The sequence below is a fragment of the Toxorhynchites rutilus genome, chromosome 1, assembly GCF_029784135.1.
Source record: "Toxorhynchites rutilus septentrionalis strain SRP chromosome 1, ASM2978413v1, whole genome shotgun sequence".
Classification (NCBI taxonomy): domain Eukaryota; kingdom Metazoa; phylum Arthropoda; class Insecta; order Diptera; family Culicidae; genus Toxorhynchites; species Toxorhynchites rutilus.
This window is the reverse complement of record NC_073744.1, coordinates 65,375,648-65,390,811: the sequence shown is the minus strand read 5'-3', so window position 1 is coordinate 65,390,811 and position 15,164 is coordinate 65,375,648. Positions and strand designations below refer to the sequence as shown.

General features: G+C 32.4%; 1 protein-coding gene across 11 annotated transcripts in view; it reads right to left on the bottom strand.

Annotated features, from left to right (window-relative positions):
• The window catches only part of LOC129763534 (cGMP-specific 3',5'-cyclic phosphodiesterase), a 242,650-nt gene that overhangs the window by 106,052 nt on the left and 121,434 nt on the right, over nucleotides 1-15,164 (bottom strand). The window lies entirely within an intron of this gene.

Sequence of the window (15,164 nt, the reverse complement as noted above, 5' to 3'; positions counted from 1 at the left end):
CTTGTGGAATAACAAGCCAGTCGATGAAATTTGATATCGGAGAGAAAGAGGAAAGACATAGAAAAAAAAAATAACGAGGATTTAAGCGTCGTTCGGAATGTTAGGGAAAAAGAACTCGGCTCAGTTCGAATCGCAATCATGGTCCAGGTACGTGTGTTTTCCGTTGTCATATTTTCGAAGCTTCACACAGTATTCGTGTTGGATGTTAAAGTAAACATTGTATATTTACGCTCGATAAGCCATTCCAGGGAGCAGCAACAAAGTTTAGCCCAAAATCCAAAACGTACGATTTCATTTCAGTATGGGTACACGCACGGATGTATGAAACCCATGAAAGCGGGTTATACTTCACATCCTTTGCTAGAGACTCGGAGGGCAATGCGGCACAGGGGGCAGGGATGAAAGTGTCGAATTGAAAATCATTGAAACATTTGAAACTCTGCAATACTGCTCAAATGATGATGACGATGACCCACACCCCATACAAGGCTTGAACATTGTTTATGGGAATTGCTTATCGCATGATCTTAAATCATCTGTGTCTATTTCTAGATTAAAAAGGCGACGGATTTCATGCCAACTCGTCTCAGGAGTTAGAAGCACCATTTTATATTGCAGTGAAACGTTGTGGGTGTACATTAGGGTGCCAATGAAAATGGTCATCTCTAATTTCAAAAGGTTACCCCACAAAAAATGTTCACCACCTCGAAAAAACGCCCTTTGCATAATATCAGCTCAATCGGACTTAAGGAGAGTGGCGCAAAGCGGTCAAAGTTTGAGTTTTTTGAAAATCGAAAAATCACCCAAAAGGAATTTTTGATTCCAAATGTCTTAAAATTGCATGAAACGTCGAGATCTAGTGTCATCTCGAAATTTTTTTTTGTCAAAAATCGACACTCTTGAAAACCCCGATTTCCGGTGATCTTTCTTTTTTCAAAAAACTCAGATTTTAACGTCTGTTACACTAATAAATGAAGTTCGAATGAGCTAATATTTTGCATAGGGTGTATTATCGTGCAAATCAACATTTCGCAACAAGTTCCGAATTAAAAATCGAGATAACTATTTTTATTGGCACTTAAAACGATACGTTTCGTCTCGTATTCCGAAAAACTAAGTCCCAAAGTAGTAAAATTTTCGAGATGACACTAGATCTCGACGTTTCATGCAATTTTAAGACATTTGGAATCAATTTTTTTTTTCGAAATCCCCGATTTCCTTTACTTCTGCTTCGGGTGATTTTTCGATTTTCAAAAAACTTAAACTTTGATCGCTTTGCACCACTCTCCCTTAAGTCCGATTGAGCTGAAATTTGGCACAAGGGGGTTTTTTCGAGGTGGTGAACATTTTGTAAAGGGGAACTTTTTGAAATTTTAGGGTCGATTTTTTCCCATGCATTCATTGGCACCCTAGTGTACATACATTGGTCATTGAGCAACCTTGCATACTTGAAATACATACTTGAAAAATTTTAATACTTTTTGAAAAGGGACAAAAATGTTTTTCTTAATTTTTTACAAAAAAAAACAAATGAAAAAATATAAGACCTACAAACATAACATCTGATATTACATAACATCTCGCAAAAAAGGATTTTTTTGAAATTCCTCAGAACAATCTTTGAACAGCCCTTATGAATGAACAACAAGGTTGTTTTATGAGCTATTCATATTTTTTTTTGTTCAGAATTCGAAAAAAAAACATATTTTTGGGAAAACCCAATTTTTATTTTCAATTTTTTTTGTCAATGAAATTTATTTAAAAAAAAATAATTCTTACATTTCATTCTTTAACCAACATTTAGTAGGTCTTATAGTTTCTGAGTTATGAATGAATGAAGTGAATGTAATGTAATGTAGGAAATTGTTTTTTATGCTAAATTATTTTTCAGAGTTCTCCATACAAAAATCTCATATATATCAGAAACTATAAAAGATAGAAAGTTTACGTCATCGGCAAAATTTCATATTTTAATGAGATTTAAAATTTTGTCGAATACACTATATCGCTATTTTGACTTTGAACAAAATTTGAATTAGTTGTTATTTTATCAACGAAAACCGTTTTCCCTGCAAAACTAATACTGGATAACTTTTTGATAATTGTAAAATGGTAAGATACATTGTAATTTTCTGAAAATTAAAAAAAAAAGTTTTCGAGAAAAATGGTTTTAACATTCAAAAAGAATTTTTCAGCGTAATTTAATGTTTTTTTTTTGTATTTTTTTTATGAAAATTTGAAACATTTCCTACAATTCATACTGCGACCAAAATTAAGTAGGTATTACTGTTTCTAATCTCCTTTGTTTATTTATTTAGGCTCATTAGCGTTTTAGCTGTAACAGAACCGGATTTAGTCGTGTAAATGGTACATGTTCATTATATATTTATAAACGGTAAATTACACAGTAGCCATTTAGGCGTAAACGTATTCCTTATGTTAAATTTTTTGGTTAGACTGGACAACGATGATAGTTTATGTCATCAACACGTTTTGTCTCTAATTTGTCTTGCTATGCATTCCATCTAGCCCGCATCAAGAGTATTTGCACAATATCAGTGTCGGTCTACACTCAAAAAAAATTATCGCATAAAAATAAAATAGTCAGAAATTCGGTTAGAAAGTAGCTCGTAAAACATCCGAAAGTAAACCATTTTTTTTCATTATTTTGTTACTATCAGTCCCAGTGATCTGAGTTTTTCTAACGACCGACACGGGGCTCAACGTGTTAAAACACGTAGTTCTGACCCCAACATTATCATTTCTCTATAAATTTTTAAACACTTTTACCAAAACTCTTCAATATAATGAACAAATTTCATGTCAACTCGTCTTTGGAGTTGGCAGCACAAACTCATATCGCAGTGAAAAGTTGTGAGTGTAAAGACATTGATCATTTTACTCTCCTATACTTTGATTAATCCACCTCATTGATTCTCGGTCCGTCAGACCTTTGCGCGATTATAGGAACGTTAAGCAACTTTGCATTCTTGAAATCTCCAAATAATAATTATACTACTTTTTGAAAAACGCCAATTTTTTTTTACAAACAAAAATCTAACTCAACAACTAAAATACCCGGAGGCAGTGTCTTCAATATCTTCAATATCAACAAATATTCACGAGTAACGAACATGATTTTATTTCAGTGTAAATGACTTTTTTTTAGCTTGAAACACACTGCCCTCATTATATTGATGACAATAACAAACGAGTTCATTTTGTTCATGCATGATGCATGACTAAATTTGCTATAATGAATGAATGCGGCATTGAGTGGGGTTCATAACTTCGCTGTTATTTATACTTTAAATATCAAAAGCAACAAGTTGATATTCATCACTTTCGAAACGATATTCGTTCTGGCATTGATATTGAGTCAAAATTCAAAAATAAAAAAAAATTCAGGCTGGACCATTTAGAGAACAAAAACTTCAGAGTTCGATGAAACGAACTTTGAAATTCATAAAATTTCATGAACATGACGGTATAACACGACAAACATATTAAAAGGGATTAATACTATAAAAAAGTCAATAAATTAGAAATATTTTTTAAAATATTTCGATAATGGCTACATTTAGAAGGAGATTAATAATAACCTTTTTTGTTTTAAATCACATCAGGATTCATAATATGTGGCTAAAAATGATTGTTAACATAGAAAAATTCGAAGTTTCGAAAATTCCTAAAAATTCGATGTTTCATAAAGTTCGTCAAAAATAGTTCTACCATCTTGGGCCCATTTTTTAAATTTTCTGCATGACTTCTATTTTGTATGAAAAATATTTTTAAAAAATTAAAAAATATGTATTTTGGATATTGCAAATTGAATTTTTATTTTGCAAATAAAAAAATAGTACTAATTTTTTTTCTCAGTGTACATTTTTTTCATATTCAACCATTAATACTCTATAACTCTTTCTAAGACACTATTTCGGTACGACTCATAGTTTTTGAGATATAAATTATCAATGATTTCTCTTACTAAAATCGATACGCCCTTTTCAAAAGTTACGCTTGAGTCAAAAAATTCCCGATTGCTGTGAAAAACTCATATTTCCTCCAACCCAAACAGAATACACACTTTCAGTGGAATCAAAAATACAAGTTTTTAAAATCTGCATTTTTAGGACTATTTTATTTGGAATTGCTGTAAATTGAAACGAGCACCACAAAAAAGCATCCAAAAATTTATTCAATAAAATTAGACTTCTACTATAGTTATACTGCAGTGTGGGCAAAACATATAATTTTATACGTTATGATACTAATACTTTTCAGCATATTAAAAATACTATAATTGGTCCGAATATATTAAATGTTTGAAATTTGATATCAACAGAGTTACTGTCAATCAGGAATTATTCCAGAGGATGTTGAGGGTTTTCATTGATATTTCAACTGCTTACTTATTGGTACACACTTCCTTGGAAAATCTGAGACATGTCCTCTTCCGAATGAGTTTTTCCACCATATTTTATTTTTCTTCACGAACGCCGTGAACAAAAAGGCATTTTATAAGTGAGGTATTTTAAATTCATTACATATACTGTCAAAGCGACAAATCTCTCTATAACGACATGTTCAAAGGTCCCATAAAATCGCATAGAAATTCTTTTCTTTATTGTTACATTTCTCTATAGCGACACATTATCGCTTCTATTTACTAAAACATAACATTCTCTATAATATCATTCTCGACAATTATCAATTTCATTCTACTCATAGGATGTATGTGTGTCAATGTCAGTGCCTACGATCGTTAATATTCTATGTTGTTTATTATAATATTTAATCAACTGTGGACATCTGTTCACGCCCAACTGATATAAATTTTCGGATACTTACAAAAACAGGGAAAGGGGAAAGCTTATTGAAAAACAATAATCGAAGAATTGTTGTACAAGAATCCCGTCCTAGAGCAAAAGAATGAATCGCATTCTGCAATAAATTTAAAAATGAATATATTGTTTACGTATGGATATATGGATAAAGCTTTTAATATCGAATTCAGGCAGTAACTTGATGTATCGTTTGTTTCACTTCGAAAACATTCACTGCCTAAAATGAGTTGAAATACACGAAAATCTTCAACGCTAAAAATAAATTGGACATAGTTCAAAAGTTCGAAAAGGGTACTAAAGAGACAACGTTGTCTAATGAATTCAATGTGCCGCACAATGCAAATACATTCATCATCAAAACTATGGACTAGAATTGTGAAAAGGGTAAGAATAATGGCTTCAATTATGTTCAATGGGTTAAAACAAAACAAAATCAATCAACAAATTACCCTTCTTTTCTATCTAGAGAAAATTTTGCATAGAACGAATGAGCTGAATTCCATATTCACTGTGTAATATTTCTTTGCTCCAAGATGGTTAGACATCAATTGTTTTTGTTTCTAATATAATTTGATTGTTTTGCGTGAGCATGGGCGTTTCTCTCCCTAGAGCGACATCTGAGCTTTCTATAACGACAATCTTTTATACCGTTCTGAAGGCATATGATACAGAAAACAGGTCTAAACATCATGCAAATAATACCTATGCATGAAGTTTAGACCTGTTTTCTTGGTTGATATTTTTAATATGCTTAAAAAGCTTTCTACTTTGGTACCTTTTTGATTGAAAACATAAACAACATCGAATAAAATGCTTTTCAAGTGAAGCGAATAAAAATCAAACTTCGGACACTAAATCAAATTTCGGACCGATTGAATTCAAATTTCGGACACTTTATTCTGTAATTTTTTGAACGAAAATTACATTACACTTGATTATATTTTATAGTCAACTGCGAAACACTTACCAGGCAATCACAGTAAACTGTTAACGATTATGAGAACTGATGAAACACGGGAGAAATTTAAATATTGATGAACGGTTAAATTCTGCCTGCTCACGCTGAGCAAACGTCAAACACAAACGATAGTGAGTAGTTTTGATAGATTTTTGCCGATTATGTTATAATTCAAATTTAGTTATCATATGAAATGATAGTGAAACCAAGAGATTACTCTAGAGAAGTAATTGTGATATTTTATAGTTATATCATCAGTGCATTAAGCATTTCAAGATATTAGAACAAAGTGTCCGAAATATGATGTTGTCCGAAATATGATTCAGAACGGTAGCGACAATTCTCTATAACGACGGTCCCTTGCAATGTCGCTATAGAGAGCTTTCACTGTATTCGTTGGGAAATTCGTACATTGAGTCATTCAATGTTTGAATTCCCAGAATTTTTATATGACGCGCTCTGAGCGACGATTTTTTCTCATTTTATAAATAAATGTCATATGCTTACACTCACAGTTAGATGCTGCACAAATGATTTATCTGAGTATGAACCAGCAGAAAACACTACAGAATTCAAAGAGCAAAAAACCAACACAAAAAAGTTTATGGGTCCGGGCCTAGGAGCACGGACGGGATCTTGACATAGGACTATGATTGTAGTAATTGCATTTGAATTCCTTGTTCAAAATCTGTATTTTTTGATACATCAAATGGAAATATGCATGAATATACCTTTCGAACTTCTAAATCAGCAGCCAGTTAAATTCATTAATTGCATTTTTTACATAACCAAACAACATGCTCGATATGATGACATCCTGGACCACAATTACATAAATTTTTAGTACCAAGACCTACACGATAAAACGTGATTGAGCACGAATTGGTTGGACAACAATCTGAGCTTCAGTCTAATAAAATCCCTATCAACGTTTAACTTTTTGGGCCAGACTCTCGTCAAATCTTGGGGGAAAATAGAGTGAAACCATCCAATACCATCTTCAAGATCATTCCTAGATCATCCCTCCATTGATTCTGCCAACTGAATAATGCCTACTATCGACAAAACGAGAATAATTCATAATACACATCTAATCACATTGTGAACTAACGCCGAATTGTAGGCAAAAAGATTGCTCATTGCGTTGTGGGGGAAAACGAGTAGCTAGTAAAATCAAAATAACATACCCATGTTAATGGTCAAATTGTTAACTTTTTTACCTATATTCACTGTTCATGTCTTAAGTAAAAAATTTGCTGAATAAATTTACTGTCTAATGGTATACAACAAAACATATGTAGCAATAACGATTGTAAGTAATATGCGTTTGAAAACTCTTAATGAATCGTTACATTTTTCATAGAGTTACCCCCCTATATAGAAATCAAAGACATAGTCCTATGTCAAAAATGAAAGCTGCTGGATTATTGGTTTGTATGATTATGATATCTCCATGGAAACATTTGAAATGTTTGCAAAAAGCGTCCACCGTCCACTGTGCATTGTTCGCTATTTTGGTTAGGCAGGTTAATATGCAAATACCATTTCCGGAAGAGTTCGACGGTTAGAGTTAATTTACATGAACGAGAACACTCCATATGAATTTTCGCGAACGTACACACGCAACAATGTTTAGAAAAATGCAATTCCAACTCCTCAAAATTCATGCACCTGGCGATATCACCCGATCGAAAAGTGGATTCCTTCTTTTTTTTGCATTCATTTGACTGCTTGCAGCGGAAAATGGATTCCCACCGTCCACGTCTGTACCATCAGCAGTTTTTTTTGTTTCCTTACCGACAGCGTTCGCCAGAGATGCAGAAGCTTGCCCGATGGAGACGTGATGCTGGACAGGAATTTGTTGACATGGCAATGGGAAATCCCAACGGTTGATCAGTTACAGGTATTCGTGCATGAAATCGTGATATGACGAAAGCTGCTTTTTTGTCGGAGGTTTAGTCGACCTCTGTGCACCGCACTGCTACCATCGGAAAATGGAAATTAATTTGAATTGGGGATTGGTCCATTCTCCCTGCGAAACTCTCGATGTGACGAGATACTTACTGTTCATGAAAATTGGAGCTGTGTAAATATTGAGTGACAACACAAGTGCAGAATCAATTAATCTAGATCGTCTTTTTGACAGTAAATTAATTAATAATTTTTCTTCAACATATGTTTTCCTGTCTTCGCAATATACATTCTTTTTGAATATTATGTTATGAAAACTACTATGCTGCGTCCACATTATCCTTCTTCATTTACATTTCACCAATGGAGTGGTTCATTGCACAATTGCTCAGCTTAACTCACCCCTCTAGTATTTTCCAGGATCGGCTTATGAACTCGGGAGGATAAACTGAACGGCGAACTACACTACCGCAACCAAAAGAAAAATTCAAAAGAGCTGGCTCGAAATGGGAATCTCTACAATTCGCCAAATTCGTTAGCACTTATTTTGCGCACGTGCGGCTGGAGATCCGTAACCCGGGGCCATCCTTGGAAACAGTGTTACATGAACGGGAACGTATTTTTTCACAGGCCCAGGAGTATTTCAAACTCCAGCCAAAGTTGGACGGGGGTCCATTTACTTTCCTCGTTTCCGCCTGGTATCCTCTCATAATTATTCCCTCAATTTCCGGAAATAAGTCAATCGATGGGCAATCAATGTTTCACCCGTCGATGATACTCGAGAGGAATGGCTATGTTTGCCGATTACAATTAATGGGTTAGTTCAATTAATGTTAGTTAGTACAATCGACAGTCGCGGTAAGAAAAACTAACATGAACAACAATTATAATAATTGAAGCAGTCAACTTGAAACAAAACAAGTTATTCACTTGAATACTGCATTTTCTCCAAGTATACGTTAAATTTCACACAAATCGAGCTGTTATTTTTCCTACGTTTCTGTTTCTGTGTAACAATGGTAGTTTTGGGGGCATAACATCAGATTTAAGGCAGTATTCCAGTCTAGAAATTAAAAAAAAAAAATTTGTTTTCCTTCATATTTCTGTAGTTTAGGCGTTCAAGAATATACCCTAGAGAGGACTTATCGAAAATCCTATAATTAACCGAGTTAGATCCATTTTAGTGATGCGATGTCTAACCTGGTACGACCAAAAGAATGAACTTCAAACGCGTTTTCCTCGAAACTAGTTTTTTCAAACTGGCGTACGCGATATCTAGAGTTCTAATGAACCGATTCATGTCAAATTTATATGCATACAATCTGCATGCATCTCTCTATCGCTTGAACCTATTTTCTACTATTTTTAAAAAATTGGTTAACATAAGCGCGTTTCAAACCGTATTTTGTTTTTCAAACGACCGCCATTTGTCCGAAAGAATGTTTTTGACTTGTCCGAGGTTCATGCGATAGTGGCATTTTTACTGATTCAGAATCTGTTCTATTTTTTGTTTCAGAAAATCAGAGAGGCTGGAATTATGTACGCCATGACACAACTTTTTTTTTATCTCCCTCACTCCATCAACCCTTAACTATGCTCGTTATGAATATTTTTTCCCCGTTCAATTTATGTTTTATTGTTGAAAGATAAATGAACAAATAATGATATAAGGGATAATAAAAATATTCTTTGATTTATTTTTATGGAGCTCGAAAAAACCTCCGAAATTCGTGTCTATACACTAAAAACCGCCTTAATCCATTACTGCCCAGGTGTAGATTATGTTTACTTTGCGACTTTTGCGGGAAACTCGAACTTTGCAAGTTTCAATACACAACAAAACAACAAAAATGACAGATAAAATGGCACTGACAAAAAAAAACACTCTTAAATTCAGCAATTCCAAATGAAGTCGTCCTAAAAATGCAGATTTTAAAAACTTGCATTTTTGATTCCAATGAAAGTGTGTATTCCGTTTGGGTTAGAGGAAATATGAGTTTTCAACAGTAATTGGGAATTTTTTGACTCAAGCGTAACTTTTGAAAAGGGCGTATCGAATTGAGTAAGAAAAATCTTTGATAATTTATATCTCAAAAACTATGAGTCGTACCGAAATAGTGTCTTAGAAAGAGTTATAAAGTATTGATGGTTGAATATGAAAAAAATGTACACTGAGAAAAAAAAGTACTCTTTTTTTTATTTACAAAATAAAAATTCAATTTGCAATATCCAAAATACATATTTTTTATTTTTTTTTTTATTTTTTTCATACAAAATAGAAGTCATGTAGAAAATTTAAAAAATGGGCCCAAGATGGTAAAATTATTTTTGACGAAATTTGTGGAACATCGAATTTTAGGAATTATCGATACTTCGAATTTTTCTATGTTAACAATCATTCTTAGCCACAAATTATGAATCCTGATGTGATTTAAAATAAAAATGGTTATTATCAATCTCCTTCTAAATGCAACCATTCTCGAGATATTTAAAAAAATATTTCTAATTTATAATCTTTTTCATAGTAAATAATCTCTTTTAATATGTTTGTCGTGTTATACCGTCATGTTCATGAAATTTTATGAATTTTCTTATGATTTCCAACAATTTTTTTGATTGATTGAAGTTTGTATTAAGATAACAAAGATTTTTTAATTTCGCTACGTTTTGTATTAACCCACATGTCTTCGAATATTTCGTAACGTAACTCCTAAACATATGTCATTACCATAACGATGTATTCGGAAAAGTTGTTGGAAATTATAAGCGAATTCATAAAATCTCACGAACAAGATGGTATAACACGACAAACATATTTAAAGGGCCTATTTACTATTAAAAAGACAATAAATTACAAATATTTTTTTAAATATCTCGATAATGGCTACATTTAGATGGAGATTGATAATAACCTTTTTTGTTTTAAATAAAATCAGGATTCATAATTTTTTATTAAAAATGACTGCTAACATACAAAAACTCAAAGTTTCGAAAATTCCTAAAAATTCGATGTTCCACAAAGTTTGTCAAAAACATGAAAAAATTGAAAAAAATATTAAAAAATACATATTTTTTATATAGCAAATTAAAATTTTATTTTGCAAATAAAAAAAAGAGTACTAATTTTTCTTCTCCGTGTATATTTTTTTCAAATTAAGCCAACAATACTCTATAACTCTTTCTAACACACTATTTCGGTACGACTCATATTTTTTGAGATATAAATTATCAAAGATTTCTCCTACTCAAATCGATACGCCCTTTTCAAAAGTTACGCTTGAGCTAAAAAAATGAATCATGATGATGTATTTGGAAAAGTTGTTGGAAATCAGAAGCAAATTCATAAAATTTCATGAACATGACGGTATAACACGACAAACATATTTAAAGGGATTATGTACTATAAAAAAGACAATAAATTAGAAATATTGTTTTAAATATTTCGAGAATGGCTACATTTAGAAGGAGATTGATAATAACCTTTTTTGCTTTAAATCACATCAGGATTCATAATTTGTGGCTAAAAATCATAGTTAACATACAAAAATTCGAAGTATCGAAAATTCCTAAAAATTCGATGTTCCATAAAGTTCGTCAAAAATAGTTTTACCATCTTGGGCCCATTTCTAAATTTTCTGCATGACTTCTATTTTGTATGAAAAAATTTAAAAAAATATTAAAAAATATGTATTTTGGATAATGCAAATTTAATTTTTATTTTGTAAATAAAAAAAGAGTACTTTTTTTTCTCAGTGTACATTTTTTCATATTCAACCATCAATACTCTATAACTCTTTCTACGACACTATTTCGGTACGACTCATAGTTTTTGAGATATAAATTATCAAAGATTTCTCTTACTCAAATCGATACGCCCTTTTCAAAAGTTACGCTTGAGTCAAAAAATTCCCAATTGCTGTGGAAAACTCATACTTCCTCTAACCCAAACGGAATACACACTTTCATTCGAATCAAAAATACTGATGTTTTGTCATTTGTCGATTTCATTTGGAATTACTCAATTGTCATGTGGTATCATTTAAAATGCGCTTAACACTTAAGTTTCATCAAAAACAGTTTTTCAAAAACAGGCATTTTTGCGTATTAAATTTCATACGCTGGGCACTAATGGCTTAATAGTTGAAAAGAACAAAAAAGCAGCAGCCAGTTAAATTCATTAGTTGCCTCAAATCTTCATATGACTTCAAGTGAAAAGGGCGAAACAAAAAATACGGTTCATTTTTTTAGATAATGCATTTATGAGGAACGATTCCACGCCGAAGACTGCCGGTTTTGACGCGACCTCTCCCATTTTTTTTTTCAAACTTTGTAATAAGCTATCCAAAATCACAATTTTCATTATCACATGCCCAATTTGAAACACGACTGATTTTTTATAAGGGCGTATTCAAAACCATTGGGGATTGTGTGTTGAGATAAAAGTTTTTAATATTAAATTAAATTTTCGAGTAAATTCTCTTAACGGTTTTAAATGTTATTTTCTCAAAATAGTTCGTGATTTTTCCAACAACTATTCCGCACATGATATTTTAATCAGACATCTGGGTTTCGAGTTACGATTTAAAACAAAAAGGGTTGATGATTTTGATTTTTGGGATGATTTTATTAAGAACGTTTCCAGAATCATTGACCTTTCATGCAAAAAATCATGACTCGAAATCCAGGTGTCTGATTAAACTACGAGGTACAGAAAACATGTTGAAAAATCAATGAACTACATGGTCTTTCAGATTAAACTTTCACGCAAAAAAATCTTATAGCTTCTTATATATTCGTTTTCACTCTGTCGATGGTAACACTGCATTCCCCACTTCGGGACGATAATATTCGGCTACTCGTTCAGTCTGATCGGATGGTTTTTAGTGTCAAGATGTACAATTTACAAGAACGTGTATTTTTAGTGAAATCGTATTACTCGAACAACCGAAGCCTTAATGAAACTTTATCCTCTCATGGTGAGAATTTCAACATTTCTCGTCGTCGATTACTTCCTCTGGGGATACGTGAAGGACCGTTGCTATGTTAATAAGCTACAAAATTTGGAGGAACTTAAAAAAGAAATAACTCGGATTTTCAACAGCATCGAAAACGTAATGTTAGAGTTGTGCATGAAGAATTTAGTTCACCGTTTAAAACGTGTTATCGAAAAAAGGGGTGGTCACATCGAAAATGCCATAAAATGAGCTTTATTTTTGTTTTTTAAAAATAAAAGTCGGTTCACTTTTGTAGAAGTTATCAACTTTTTTTTTTAATTTAATTTAATTTTTATAATTTTTCGGATTTTTATTTAACAATTGAATTTAATAATAAAAATGTTTATAACTCAAAATATCTAGAAATATATAGAAAAAATCATGTCAACTCGACTGACCATTGGCAGCAACATTGCAGCGACACATTCGGCGGGTCCCCAACAGAGACATCTAAACCAAGCTGCCTGGGGGAAATCGGCATTGCAAATGCATAAAAGTAGGGGGAGATTTTGCTCCCACCGAAATGTGTTCCCTAACAGAGACATCAAAACCAAGCTGCCTGGGGGAAATCCGCGTTGCAAATACATGAAAGTAGTAGGAATTTTTGTTCCTACCGAAATGTGTTCCCTAACAGAGACACAAAAATCAAACTGTCTGGGGGAAAACAGCATTGCAAATATATGCAAGTTGGGGGAATTTTTATATTGCAAGTAAGGTGAGTGATACGATTTTTTCTAGCAAATAAAATTTAAATTTGGAACTTTAATGTTGGTTGCATCGTGAAATTTCATATCAATGACCGATAGTGTATTGTGAAAAATTCAGCACAAGTGTGAGTGTAAAATTGTATATGGTAGCAGTTGTGTTAAAAATGACTTGATATATGAAACGATTTATTTCAATTTTCATAAATAAAACAGAGGCGAATGAACTGCAAAGTTTAAAGCCTCTGTAATTCTTCAAACATATCCAAAATCAACAGATAGCCTAACGGAATCCTACGTCAACTTCGCGGTCGTGTCTCGGACACAACCCTTCTGTGACTTTTTATTTAATTTATTTTTTTTCAAAAACGTATTTTTATAAATTATCAAAAAAAATATATAATAGCCCTTATAATTTCAAACAAGTAACCCATGCATCGGAAGCTAGAATTTTTACAGGGAAAAAGTTTTTCTAATAACAACTTTTTCATGTTTGTTTCGAAAAATTTTCAAAAACTAATTCAAATTTTGTTTAGAGGCGAGATAGCGATATATCGTATTCGACTAAATTTGAGATTTATTTTTTTGTCGAAGACGTTAACTTTCTATCTTTCATAGTTTCTAGGTGAATTTCTATTGAATGAATCAGTGAATCAGACATTGTATGCGAGTGGCACGTTATTTACACCAAAATTAATATGCGCACCACCACGCTACGTTTGTGGCACATTATGTGACTCTGTGAATTGAATTCAAATATATAATTATCATTGAAGCAATATAACCCTTGAGGTAATCATGGAGCTACGAAGAAGCGCCAATGAACGACAAGCATCTTGAGGGAAAATGGAAGAAGAGATATATGTTTGCAAATATCACAAACGAGGTTGTTGAAAATTATGCTTAAAATCACAAAAAACCGTTATACAAGCAGAGTGTCCGAAATTCGAATTCAATCTGTCCGGAATTCGATTCCTCTATAGACAGCGTCCGAAGTTTAATACTTATTCGCTTCACTTGAAAAACATTTTTATTCGATAAATTTTGAAGTTTTTAATCAAATATGGTACTTATTTATATTTATAGTAGAAAGCTAAAAAGCATATTGAACTAATTTATTAAAAATATCAACCAAACAATACCTGTGCATGAAGCTTAGATCTGTTTTCTGCATCAAATGCCTTAAGCGTCCGAAATATGATTCAGAACGGTGCTTGCTACCGAGAATATTTTTAATCACAAGAAGGAACGACTTATCGCCACTATCAATTATAGATTCATCTTCCTGAAATGCACCCTTGTCCATTTTTTGTTACTACTAGTGTATTGAAAAAAATAAATTTTAGAATCCGTATCGACCATTTTGCATTGAGTATTTAGCTGACTTTCAAAATGCTCACGAGGAAAAATTATACCAAATAACTAATATCTCATCCTTCTTTCAAGTAAACGCCTCATATTATTTTGTTCACAGGGCCTGTAACTTTATTCTAGTTTTAATCTGATTACAATTTCAATCAAATGATTTGTGAAAAAGATCAGTAATATATTAAATTGATTAATGTATAGTGACTCAAACTGGAAAGCGTATACAAGTGAAGACAAACTCAATGATATATAGACGACTCAAATCTGATCAGCCATTCATTATCCTGTGATGATATGTTATACGTATACCTAGGTTTTTTTACGCGGTTTTTTTACGAGGTACGTATAAAAACCTGGGTGTACGTGGGAAAAATCTTGTATT